The 13,494-nt window shown below is 34.4% G+C and overlaps 1 protein-coding gene across 1 annotated transcript in view; it reads right to left on the minus strand.

Annotated features, from left to right (window-relative positions):
• Positions 1-12,481, minus strand: part of LOC127837520 (uncharacterized) — a 50,771-nt gene extending 38,290 nt beyond the window's left edge. Inside the window, exon 1 of the mRNA XM_052364675.1 lies at positions 12,345-12,481. The gene's annotated coding sequence lies outside the window, so the exon portion shown is untranslated. The remainder of the gene's footprint in view (positions 1-12,344) is intronic.
• Between the last annotated feature and the right edge of the window lie 1,013 nt (positions 12,482-13,494).

Consider the following 13,494-nt stretch of genomic DNA (forward strand, 5'->3'; position numbering starts at 1 on the left):
TTACTTAGATCATATTTTTTATCATAATCTTTCTTTGTTTTTTTGGGAGGTGGACTGCTCAAAGCTTGGGGTTTCTGCTCCGTTGTTGAAGATTTAAAAAAACTAAATGTTCCATTTTTACCATTAAAGTCGTCTTAAATAACAAGGTAGACCGTGTTTTGATTATCTTACTTTGATACTTTTTATTGCATGCCGTCTGATTGTAAAAATAAAGAAACCAGTCTGTACACTGTCTAACAGTCGGGCCGAATGTTTAAAATGCGGCATGCTCCTGGTCTCTTACAGAATAAGGGAGATCACTGCGCAGGAGAGTGCCCGTATTTTAGCATGATTGCTCCGCAATTAGCACTGACTATGTATTCGCAGGTCAACATCCGGTTTTGTAAAACTTAATTACAGCTTTAATACAATGTATTTTTTTGTATACCTGGACCCGACTTTAAAAAAACTTGTTGTCCACGGACAACTTAATTGAAAAAAATCAGTTGCCCAGAAAAGCAAATGTACTACTCAGGCAACTCGGACATTTGATTTCGCCACCCCTGCAAGTGATTTTTAACAGGACTATATATACATTTTTATGCCCCCAAAGGTGGGCATCTAGTGATTGCATTTCTGTCTGTATGTTTGTCTGTCCGTCATACTTTTTCAAATGTCTGTGCTTTGAGGTTATATTTTACATAGAATGTCAATGGAAGGAGTAGCAGATTGCAGATTGTAAGCCATCATCCAAGTTATAAGACTACATCAATGTTCACTTCATTTTCATCAACACACAGCAATAACATCAGTATTGTGGTCTCATTGGAGCAATTAAGCACTGAAATGGATAAACATTTTTCACATTCACATGATATAAATGCCTTTTTCATTCTTTCTAACTATCATCAACAAACGTTAAACTAACAGTTCAATTTGTTAAATAATGCAAAATAAGGTTATGGTTGTTTTTCTATGTCATTGTTTGCAAATACATGTATTTGGTAATCATATAGTATTGCTTATACATATTTCATCTCTATCATTGCATTTAAATTGTATAAGAATCGAAACGTATTGAATGTTTATTTCATTTTCAATATTTGTCATCATAATTAATTCAGCAGTACTGTGGGATAAAGTAAAACCATGTATTATTTAATTTTTATCTCTACATGTATTTCAGGATTATTATTTTTATATTCCATCCTATGGTGATCGGAGACTAAGAAAACAGTGTACACAAATGAGGTATTATTGATATATTTAGTGTATATCATTTACATTAGTATTTTCACAGTCCCAATTTTTGAATTATGTACACAATGTTATTATTTATTTATTATTTTATATGAGCCTCAATCTGGGAAAATCAGCTTAATGCCTGTGCATAAAGTGTCCTCCCAGATTAGCCTGTGGAGTCCGCAAAGGCTCATCAGGCACGACAATTTCTACCAAAACTGGATTTTTGTTAAGGGGAGAGATCTTTAAACGAAAAATACAATAAAAGCGGAAAGCGTCTTCCCTGATTAGCATTGTGCTATTTATTGTACATATATAACCATTTGAAAAAATGGTTTGTCATAAAATGTCATATAAATGAACTTTCATGTCATGAAATTACATTGTGCAGGTATAATAAATTAAATACTCATAAGACAGTTACGCACTTTAAATTATTATATTATTACATTATATTTTCTTAATGAGGTATTTTTTTGTGCAAAAAAGACATAGTATTTTTCATTATTATCATAAAAAAAATGTGCATTTCAATTCATAACAGCGTGCAATCCAGGAGGGGGAAGTTCTAAATAACTCTTATACAGCACTGTTGCAGCCAACCGGGTTTCCTTTTCTGTGTGAAATGTTTAATAAATGTAAAATATGTTAATGTGGGTTTAAATTTTCTTTCAAAAATGTATAGCCATTTATTACCTCCCCTGAATTTTGCAATTTTTATTCTATATTTAAACATTTACTCTTTTACATATAGGGTACAAAGTGTATATTTTCTGATTAGTATTTATTAATTATTTAAGAAAATGTAGAATTTGCCATTGATTATGGTAACATTAACAAGGGCTGTTTGTAAAACATGCATGCCCCCCTATATGGGCTATAAGTTGTAGTAGCAGCCATTGTGTGAATACGTTTTTGTCACTGTGAACAGTGGTGGTGGTGGTGGTTGGTGGGTGGGTGGTGGTGGTTGGTGGGTGGGTTGGTGGGGTGGAGGCAAATGCTGTAACAATAAATTTAAACTTATTGCATTTGTTTCCCCTGTATATAAGAGTGTATTACCTCCCCTGTCCTGCTAATATTTAGATTAATCAACAAAATTAAACATTAACACAATATTGAATATACAAAATATACAAAAAATCTCATATTCTGATAATATTTTTACTTATCCACTGTATTTTACTAAAAGGATGATGTTTCATTGGACTGATAATTATAGATTTAGGGTTACAGACCAGTTGCTTCAATAATATTGTTCAGAGTGTGCCCTGTTGGCCGCGTATGCATTCTTGAGTTATAATTCAAAAACCATTTTACTATTTCGAGTCACCGTAACCTTGACCTTTGACCTAGGACCTCAAAATCAATAGGGGTCATCTGCGAGTCATGATCAATGTACCTATGAAGTTTCATGATCCTAGGCCCAAGCGTTCTTGAGTTATCGTATGACAACCACCTGGTGGATTGACGGACGGACGGACGGACCGACCGACATGAGCAAAGCAATATACCCCCTCTTCTTCTAAGGGGGGCATAAAAATATGTGGTGGTCACAGGTGGAAGTAACGTACCCTGGATAGTGTATATATATATATATATATATATATATATATATATATATATATATATATATATATATATATATATAATTTTTTTTTTTTTTTTTTTTGGAGACCAATATATTAAAATAAATATATAAAATCATGTTTAATGAGAAACAAATTGACAAAGAGCCATGAACTAAAAAATCCCCACCCTCTGATATTGAAATCATAACAAGGTCATTAACAAGACTTTATTATAGACCTGTCTTCGCGGGCCGCAAAAATGTCAAAATAGCTTTAATCCAAAGCATCCCTTGATCCTCCTATGGACAATTGGACAACCTTTAAAAAAAGGTAACTTCAAAAATATCTGTCCAGCCATTAACTCACAGTCGGTCGAAAACCGAGCCATATTTCGAGTCCGTTTGTCAACCCGAATAAATCTTCTACAGACTTTCAAACAATATTTTTGAGTTTTCTCCCCTTATTTGATAGCTCGCGTCCTATTCATTTAAAACAACGAGGCGTGTCACATAATGCATGCATATGCAACCACGGATACCAAAAAGTTCATTCAAATCGACTTCATTGCGATCAAATTTCGGTGTTTTTTGTTTGTCGAGAAATATTAACAGGCGCTGTATGTTTTACATTCGAAGAATCTTGGATTTGATCCGTATGTATGAAATATTCTGAAACAAGAACGCTGATTGGTCAGTCATACAGGAATTTAACTTGCCCCCGGCTTCATCCTAGTGTTTACCTTTTCCTCACGCTATATGATAGCGTGGGAAATCCATGCCGGGCACAAAACCCAAAATAAACAAATACATGTGTATAACAATAACATTCAAACTGGTCTATAATCTATCGAGATTTGTGTGTATTTCTTCGTTATTACATGTGTATGTAACACAATCATGTAGTGGGGATATACTTTGAGTTTGAATTCGTGTAGCAGAAAGTATTGGTGTTTCAAAATTGTGATCTTGATCAGCGTATTAAATACTTGTAGTTCTAAAAAAAAAATACATGTAGTGTCTTATTTATGAGTACTTATATCTATAAATATGGATATTGAACAACAAAAAGCGTTTGATCTGTGTCTGTAAGGACATAACGTGTTAGTTACAGGCCAGGCAGGAACTGGTAAGACATTTCTTTTGACCAGAATAGCAAGAGCTCTGAAAGCTCGGGGAAAGCATGTGCAAGTTCAAACTTGACCTAGGCATCATCTAGATAAACCTTTGACCAAGTTTGGTGAAGATCGGATGAAAACTACTTGAATTAGAGAGCAAACACCATGCTGAATGTTAAAAATTGCACTAAGTGACCCCGTGGCCTAGTTTTTGACCCAGCATGGCCCATGTTGGAACTTGGCCTAGAAATCATCTAGATACAACTTCTGACAAAGTTTGGTGAAGAAAGGATAATAAAAGCTGCGCCATGAGCGCATGATACGCCCGTCGTTCGCCAATGAAGTAGTAAGGTAATAAATAACCCTTTGAATCATTTTTTTACTTCAGTTTATTTGTATTTGAATACATGGTTTATTTTATAAGTACATGAGCATGGAAATCACGAAATTTTGACGAACAAAGTCCCATAACTCTGGAACGACAATTCAGAATTCCGTCAAAAACGAAAGGGGATCAGGGTTTATCAATATTAAGATTGTGTTGAAATTTGAAAAAAATCCATCGAAGGATATTTGAGCTACAGTAGGACATTCAATGAAATCACGAAATTTTGACGAACAAAGTCCCATAACTCTGGAACGACAATTCAGAATTCCGTCAAAAACGAAAGGGGATCAGGGTTTATCAATATTAAGATTGTGTTAAAATTTGAAGAAAATCTGTCAAAGGATATTTGACGTAGCGTACGACATTAACAGACGGACGGACGGACGGACGGACGGACGGACGGACGGACGGAGAGACGGACGCGGGGTATACCATAATACGTCCCGTCATAGACGGGCGTATAAAAAATCCATCGGGGGATATTTGAGCTACGGTAGGATACATGAACAACAATAACATTTAAGGTCACAGTGACCTTGACCTTAGAATGAATGACCTTGAAATGACCAGTGGTCATCTAAGTGTGCTTGCAAACCTTCATGTCAAGTTTGAAGACTCTATGTCCAAGCATACCAAAGTTATAACAATTTTAACATTTTAACATTTAAGGTCACAGTGACCTTGTGTGACCTTGACCTTAGAATGAATGACCTTGAAATGACCAGTGGTCATCTAAGTGTGCTTGCAAACCTTCATGTCAAGTTTGAAGACTCTATGTCCAAGCATACCAAAGTTATAACAATTTTAACATTTTAACATTTAAGGTCACAGTGACCTTGACCTTCAAATGAATGACATTGAAATGACCAGTGGTCATCTTCTAGTACTGGCCAATCTTTATTTCAAGTTTGAAGACTCTAGGTACAAGCATACCAAAGTTATAACATGAAATAAGAACTTTAACATTTTTACATTCAAGGTCACAGTGACCTTGACCTTCAAATGAATGACCTTGAAATGTCCAGGGGTTACTTACTAGTTCTGGCCAACCTTCATGTCAAGTTTCAAGACTCTAGGTCCAAGCATACCAAAGTTATAACAACTTTAACATTTTTATATAGCTACAGTAGGACATTCAATGAAATAACGAAATTTTGACGAACAAAGTCCCATAACTCTGGAACGACAATTCAGAATTCCGTCAAAAACGAAAGGGGATCAGGGTTTATCAATATTAAGATTGTGTTGAAATTTGAAAAAAATCCATCGAAGGATATTTGACGTAGCGTACGACATTAACAGACATACGGACGGACAGACGGACGCGGGGTATACCATAATACGTCCCGTCATAGACGGGCGTATAAAAACTACTTGAATTAGAGAGCGCACAACATGCTGAATGTTTAAAACGCACTAGTTGACCCCGTGACCTAGTTTTTGACCCGGCAAGGCCCATGTTCAAACTTGACCTAGACATCATCTAAATACAACGCAAGGCCCATGTTCTGCAGAAAAGAATGTGACATATGTTTTCCTCATCAGATTCAACAGTTTCAATATCCTGTATGGGTAATTCCAATGCTGGACTATTCAAACTTGACCTAGGCATCATCTAGATACAACTTTTGACCAAATTTGGTGAAGATCGGATGAAAACTACTTGAATTAGAGAGCGGACAACATGCTGAATGTTTAAAACGCACTAAGTGACCCCGTGACCTAGTTTTTGACCCGGCAAGGCCCATGTTCGAGATTGACCTAGACATCATCTAGATACAACTTCTGACCAAGTTTGGTGAAGATCGGATGAAAACAACTCGAATTAGAGAGCAGACACGTGTTTGTAAATTTTGGGAGGCAGAGCATACATGTGTTTTTGTATATATATATTTTTTTAAATATGTGTGTTAATAACCTACGCAATCTTGTATAACTGTTATATGATATACAATCATATATGTAAATAAGGAACACTGATAAATGTACATTTTTAACTGAAATGAAACATTTTGCATGATCATGTACTGTAAACGTATAGAAATTCGTCGGTATGAAAATTCGTGGTTTAATAAAAAACAACTAGTTCGTTGACACGTAATTTCGTGGATTTCAAATTTTCGGGGAAGACTTACTGTCATAATTAAACGTTTATTAAAATAACCAGAGTAATAACGAAGCATAAATGTTATTTAGTCAAATTATAGTGTAATGTGACCAATTGAAGTGAAGTAACTATTACAAAAAACAAATATCTCGGATAACCGACCACAAAAGAAAATGTCGGAAATGACCGATTCAAATTAAAAATGTATACATAATCGTTGGTACTTGAATTCGTGGTTCAGTGGACCAACGAAATCCACGAAAATTCGTACCCCACGAAATTTAATGGTTTTACAGTATGTGTTTTCTTTATTTTTGGCTTTCTCGTAAGAAATATACATTTCACATCTTAAAAATGTATTATTATTGCTCTAATACAGATTAAGTCACCTAGATCTTATAAACTTTTTGTGTGTGTTTACCGATCTTTTGTATTCCGATCCTCATATTTGGAGCATATAACATTTATCTTTAAAATGTATTCGAAAAATACTTTTCAATTTTAAATGTACATTTTCAATAAATAATTCCATGTCATTTAGCTATAATTTTACATTTTTCTTCGTAAGAACCCAATCTATGGTCTAAAAAAGATAAGTTGCTTTTTTCCTCCAATTACTTCCAAATGTGTTTTATTATCAAAACCAAATGTTTCTGTATCTTTAATTTACAATATGTATGCACAGATATCTAACATGATGTAACATGCCTCACAATTAACCAGTTATATATTTCTTTGTATTGTTTTATATTTTGAATGATGGGCATTTTGCCTTTTTTCCTGAATATAGCATATCTATCTATCTGTCTACTTAAAAGAAATGCTTTTCATATAGTATATTTAATAACAAACAGTTTGTTCATTCTTACATGTATATTAAGAAACAAGGGACAAAATTGTCACAAAACCAGGTTTTCATTGTGAAAAAAAATCTGATAAAGGGAGACAACTCAAACTGAACTTTTGAAATGAACAAAGAAAATTAACCCCCTTTGTAAGTTTGTTTTAAAATAAATCTATTTTTAGTCGTGGCGACCTTGACATTGGAGATATGCACATGAATTTATTTTTTTTGACCTTTGACCATGAAGGATGACCTTGACCTATCACCACTAAAAATGTGCAGCTTCATAAGATACACATGCATGGTAAATATCAAGTTGCTATCTTCAATATTGCAAAAGTTATGAGCAACGTTAAAGTTTTCGGACGGACACACGGACGGACGGACGGACGGTCAAAATTTGTGTGCGTATGGGAAGGCGTTGTCCATATACACATGCATACCAAATATGAAGGTTATATCTCAAGGGACATAGAAGTTAAGAGCATTTTTCGAAACCTAAACGCAGATTTTGAAACCTAAACGCAGACCCCTACTTCAAGGTCAAGGTCACAGGGGTCAAAATTGTTGTGCGTATGGAAAGGCCTTGTCCATATACACATGCATACCAAATATGAAGGTTATATCTCAAGGGACATTTATGGCCATTTTTGACCTTTGAACTCAAAGTGTGACCTTGACCTTGGAGATATCGACGTAATTATTTTGCGCGACACACCGTCCAATGATGGTGAACAAATGTGCCAAATGATTTTAAAATCTGACAATGAACGACATAGTTATGGCTCTGACAAGCTCATTTATGGCCATTTTTGACCTTTGAACTCAAAGTGTGACCTTGACCTTGGAGATATTGACGTAATTATTTCGCGCGACACACCGTCCAATGATGGTGAACAAATGTGCCAAATGATTTTAAAATCTGACAATGAACGACATAGTTATGGCCCGGACAAGCTTGTTCCGCCAGCCCGCCCGCCAGCCAGCCAGCCAGCCAGCCCGCCCGCATTTGCCAATCTAATAACCAGTTTTTTCCTTCGGAAAACCTGGTTAAAAATATTGCAGCACACTATGTTCTGTTTGAATCATATTTCAGTACATTTCACTTTGTGTTATATATTTATGCGAAAGTTGTTCTTTGTCGATAGAACAGGTTTTGTCAAAGATGTAGATCAATTATGTTGCTAAAATCTATTACTAGATTATCACCCCACTTCTTCATATATAATCATGTCGTCCATACAATTTTATCAATTTTAGAAATAAAATTATAATATGATGAGAAAGCCATTTTCACTCAAAATAATTATTTTTCTGATACTATTCCCATTGCTATTAATACACAATTTAATATCATACACTGTTTTCATACTACCCTTTTGTATGCCTTTATTTCAGTTTTGAAAAGTAAAAAAAAAATCCTCCCCTCTCACAATTTAAGAAAGAAATGAATGATGATCTAGTAAAAAAATTATTAAAAATGTCCTTAATAACTTATAGTATAATTATCTTTTTGAAAAATATCAAGCTTCAGACAAAATTAATAAAAACAATAGTCAGTTGATAAGGTTTTGTTACTTTATATGACATAATTATTATGTTATTTAAATGAAATTTAAAAGGGTGTTTCATTCCCTATATTCCTGTGTGTAGTCTCCAAATGTGTGATACTTCTGAAATATCAGATATCCTTATATGGAACAGCCCTTGTTTATGGAAAATTTGGGGCTGTTATGAGGCCCCATTCCCCAAGCTGAAAATTATGTTTTTCCCCAAATTGGAGAAAAATTCCCCAAGAGAACCAAGCTACCTAGCATAAATATCTTTTAATAGCACCACCCTGACAATAGCCATGCAACCTGAACAATAACAGGAAAATGGACCTTAAGGTTATTGCGACCAGTCTGCCATTTCAAGCGCAGGCTGATCTGGATCGAAACTCTTTGCTTAACATCTTTGGTTTCACTGACTAAATAGCGAAAGTTTGGATCTGCATCATTCTGCGCTTTTAAGCACAGGCTGATCTGGATCCAAATTGGTCACAAGCGCCTTATTAAAAGTCCCTTTTACTGTGATGCTGCTCATATATTTTATGTTACTTCAATGTAACTTGACAACTAGTAGCTGTATAGGTCTGATTTTCATGGCCCAAACTCAGTATATATGTAGCTGTATACCGGTAGTCCAAATTTATTGTAAGGTGACAGAATATTACTTATTGATTTGGTACTAAAAGATCCGGAACAACCCATACCACATTTAGGTATACCTGATCATGTACATGTATGTGACAACCTGGACCACATAATTCAATTCATTTATGAACAACCCAGACACAATTTTATTGAGCATTATCAAACATAACACATTCATTATTGAACAGAGTCATGGGAAAACAGACCTAAAAGACATTATATTATAACAGTAAAAAGGACAGGTTTTAATCCACTGTCTTTTTATACCACACAGTCAGTGGCAAAATGCTTGTAAGAACAAACTGTAGTCACTTTCAAATGAAAGAAGTCAACTATCGACAAGTATGAGCTACCCAGCGTATAATATATTTATAGGGATTGCGACCAGTTTGAATCCAGATCAGCGCGTGACTGAATAATGAACAGCTCAAATCCCATATTTCGTATAAGCTGTAAGTTCAACATACATGTGTTATTCGATACAGAATACACTGTTTCAAATTTAAACATAAAACATGTCAATGAGGAAAGTGTGTTGAAACATCGTAGTGTTTTTATAGGGTGCATGCAAAGGATACAGGGCTCAACATTAACGGTTGTCCAATTGCCCCTGGCAAGTAAAAGTTGGGTTCTGGCAAGTTATTTTATAATCTAGTTGTCCGCACGGGCAAGTGCAAAAAAGAACAAAGAAAAACGTGTGTTCCTCTGGTTAATTAGTACAAATAATCACGAACGAATTGCCTGCATGAATTTACCTCGGCGATTGTTTTATCAGTCCAAACTAACTACGCATGGTGCGCATACATTTCCAAACTTATTTTTAGAAACGCCGTAAATGGCTTTGGATTCCAAACATCGGCTTTCAAATGCTTTTGTTTATCTTTTTCATTACTATTCAGTAACAAATAACATTGTTGGTGTTTTCAGTCACGAAGACAACTACTAAAATTATATAACTATATAAAAACAACAACAAATAGCTACGGTATATATATATTTCATATTTTGCGACATTCATTTTCAACAATCTTTTGCTTTACATCAATTGACATTTTTGTTACAATTCACGTGTTGTTTACAGTACTGTTAGCAGACGAGAAATGTCTAGTTTATTTAGCTTCGGCTTTACACGAAACTGTAAGTCTGCAAAAATCCAATGAAAAATGCACAGAAAAATCATTCGAAAGTTCCAACAAGTAGAAATTGCAGCGAAAACACAATTTTTTACCAATATGGAAAAGTGAGTTTGAATGGCTGAGAGCCTGAGATATTATTAATCGTTAGAAGCAATGACGAAGACGTGGAAGAGAATGACTAATTATTTCATTTATAATCAAACATTGGCACAAATCTACAATTAGACTTTAACTGCTGTAATCATTTTGTAAAATATGCAAACATAAAAACGGTTTTGTGGTGTATCATTTTGATCTTTATTAAAAAATATAAGGTTTACAGTAAATGTGATATGTCATGTTTGGGCAAGTGGATTTACGCTCAGGGCCAGTAGATTTTCTAAGTACTTGCCCGGAAGGGCAAGTTGGTTTTTAGGTTTATGTTGAGCCCTGGGATAACATCCGTAGGTTGCCATTCAGGTAAATTTAACATGTTTATGAAGTTTATTCATTATTTTCCTCAATTTGTCTCGAACGACGTCTGTTTAGTGAAGCGCACGGATTCTCTGCGCTGAACTGCACCCATGTTTATGAAGGGGTGCATATGGACTGCCAGAGCCGCCATAGCAAAAAGTATCAAAGGCTCTGGCAGTCCGTTTATATGGACTACCAGGGTACAGTTAAGTCCGGTAATCTTGCGCGTCCAGTAATCTTGCGCACTTCGCATTTGCGAATCTGGCAGACGACGCATGGTTTTCTTTAGTGATGAAAGATGGAATTTCACATGTTAAAGAATTAACAGATTTAAAAGTTACGTATTCCATGCAAAATTAAATTCGATCATTACATTTAAACACCGGTTGCGTCATCCCTATACATCGTAAACACTGGCCTTCTAACGAAAAATTCAAAATGAATCACAAATTCCCTGCAGTCTTTAGCGTTTTCATACTTTAAATTAAGAATTCATAAATCCAACGTGTAATTAAGCATTCCATTTCACAATATCCGATCAGTTATGGTATATGAAAATATATCGCATCAGACGACATAGTCATAATTTCCGGCCATTCTGTCAAACCAATTTGGTATGATCTCGGCATGCGCAATGGCCTAGTTTTGATATTTTCTGTACACTATGGAAGCATGATCGTGGTATCAAACCTGTTATGCATTTTTTTCACGCATACCGGTACTTTTTTATTACATTGTTGTAATTGTCCACTATTATTAGTGATTATATTTTTTTTTGATTTGTAGTGAACAAAAACTGCACTAGAAATCCACATTTAATTTCAATGGTTTTGCAAACTGAATTTTAAAATATTTTTCTGGAATGTTTTTTGTCAATAATTGGACACCATATGTCTACAATTTTGCCTAAACGAGGTCATTATACAAAGTGCGCAAGATTACCGGACACTGTGATAGTTTGAAAATGAGGTGAGTCATGTTTGTTTTGAAATCAAATCGGACCGTTCTTCACTGAATTAATCAGATATTTTTGTGTTAATAAGCACATGAACGTATAATTTTCATAATAAATTTAGATATTATGTTGCCAATTTATAACAGAACATGTTTTTAAACCAATTGACCCTTAACTGCGCAAGATTACCGGACAGCATCGTAGCATACGTTACTTCCACCTGTGGTGGTGGTTGCTAGTTTTATACCTCGCCCCTTTTTAAAAGGATTTGAAAGCGGAACTGATCTCGTTTATTGCATTTTGAACAGAGGAATCAAACTGTGCCATTTACCGAGCGTTTCGTTAAAAAAAAAACGCCATTACCTTCGATGAGAATCAATGGACAGCCGAACTTTTTATCTCAACCTTTCCAGAATCATCGAAGGAAGGTTACATTACTCTACATCATTAGGTATCCGGTAGCCATTCTCCTGGCAGAGTTGTCGTTCGTGCCTCAACAGGGTGATGAAGGTTTCGTCAATGCAGTTTCGTCAGGAGGGCAGTAGAGGTTTCGTCACACTGATATGTTGTATAGAATAAAAAGATATTGTCATTGAATATGATTTTGTTAATAAATATAGTGAGATTTATGCTTCTTAATGTTTTTTTTTTAGTGTTATTGAGTTGAGTATTGTAAGAAATGATGGTTTGAATTGTATATATAATTTAAATGATGTATGTTTGACTTAGGTTAAACAGCGTACTGTTTGTCATAAATGAATCGTATTTATTTTAGTAGTAGTAGTACCAGCTAAAACTGTAAAATGTTGTCAGTGTAATTTTATATTTAAGAAAAAAATATATTCACATGTAACAGGCAATAATTAATGTCTATTATTTAAATAAAGATGCTGTTTTGTCTTTACTGTTGATTTTATCCGTAAAAATGTAACACTTGCAAAACACTTTGCATATTATCCTTTTTTTCTACCATTATATCAACGTTCTCTGGTCGCGTAATATACGAATAAAACACATACTTGTGGAGCAAATGAAAACACGTATACACCCTATCGACTACCAATCTACGATCATAGGATATTTCAATGATTGATGACTTGATAGTGCAAACCTATTAATTAGTGCATTGCAAACATTAATTAGCGACTCACGTCTTTAATTGGCAATTAAAGAAGTTGGCTTAAATTGGCAGCGTGGATTATACAAACTGTGTGTATTTATACATATAGAGTAGGCTTAAATTGGCAGCGTGGATTATACAAACTGTGTGTATTTATACATATAGAGTAAATAGCGGCAACAAGCTGATAAGCAGTGATGGATATATACATACACTGCTAGGGTACTTACATTATACATAATAATGATGTTAATATTATTGATAATAATTCCAAATAATAATAATTCCAAATAATAATAATTCCAAATAATAAAAATTCATAATAATAATAATAATAATAATAATAATACAATAATAATAATAAAATTATTAATGCATTTGATTATATCTTTA

This window comes from Dreissena polymorpha, chromosome 7 (assembly GCF_020536995.1).
Source record: "Dreissena polymorpha isolate Duluth1 chromosome 7, UMN_Dpol_1.0, whole genome shotgun sequence".
In the NCBI taxonomy this organism is placed as follows: domain Eukaryota; kingdom Metazoa; phylum Mollusca; class Bivalvia; order Myida; family Dreissenidae; genus Dreissena; species Dreissena polymorpha.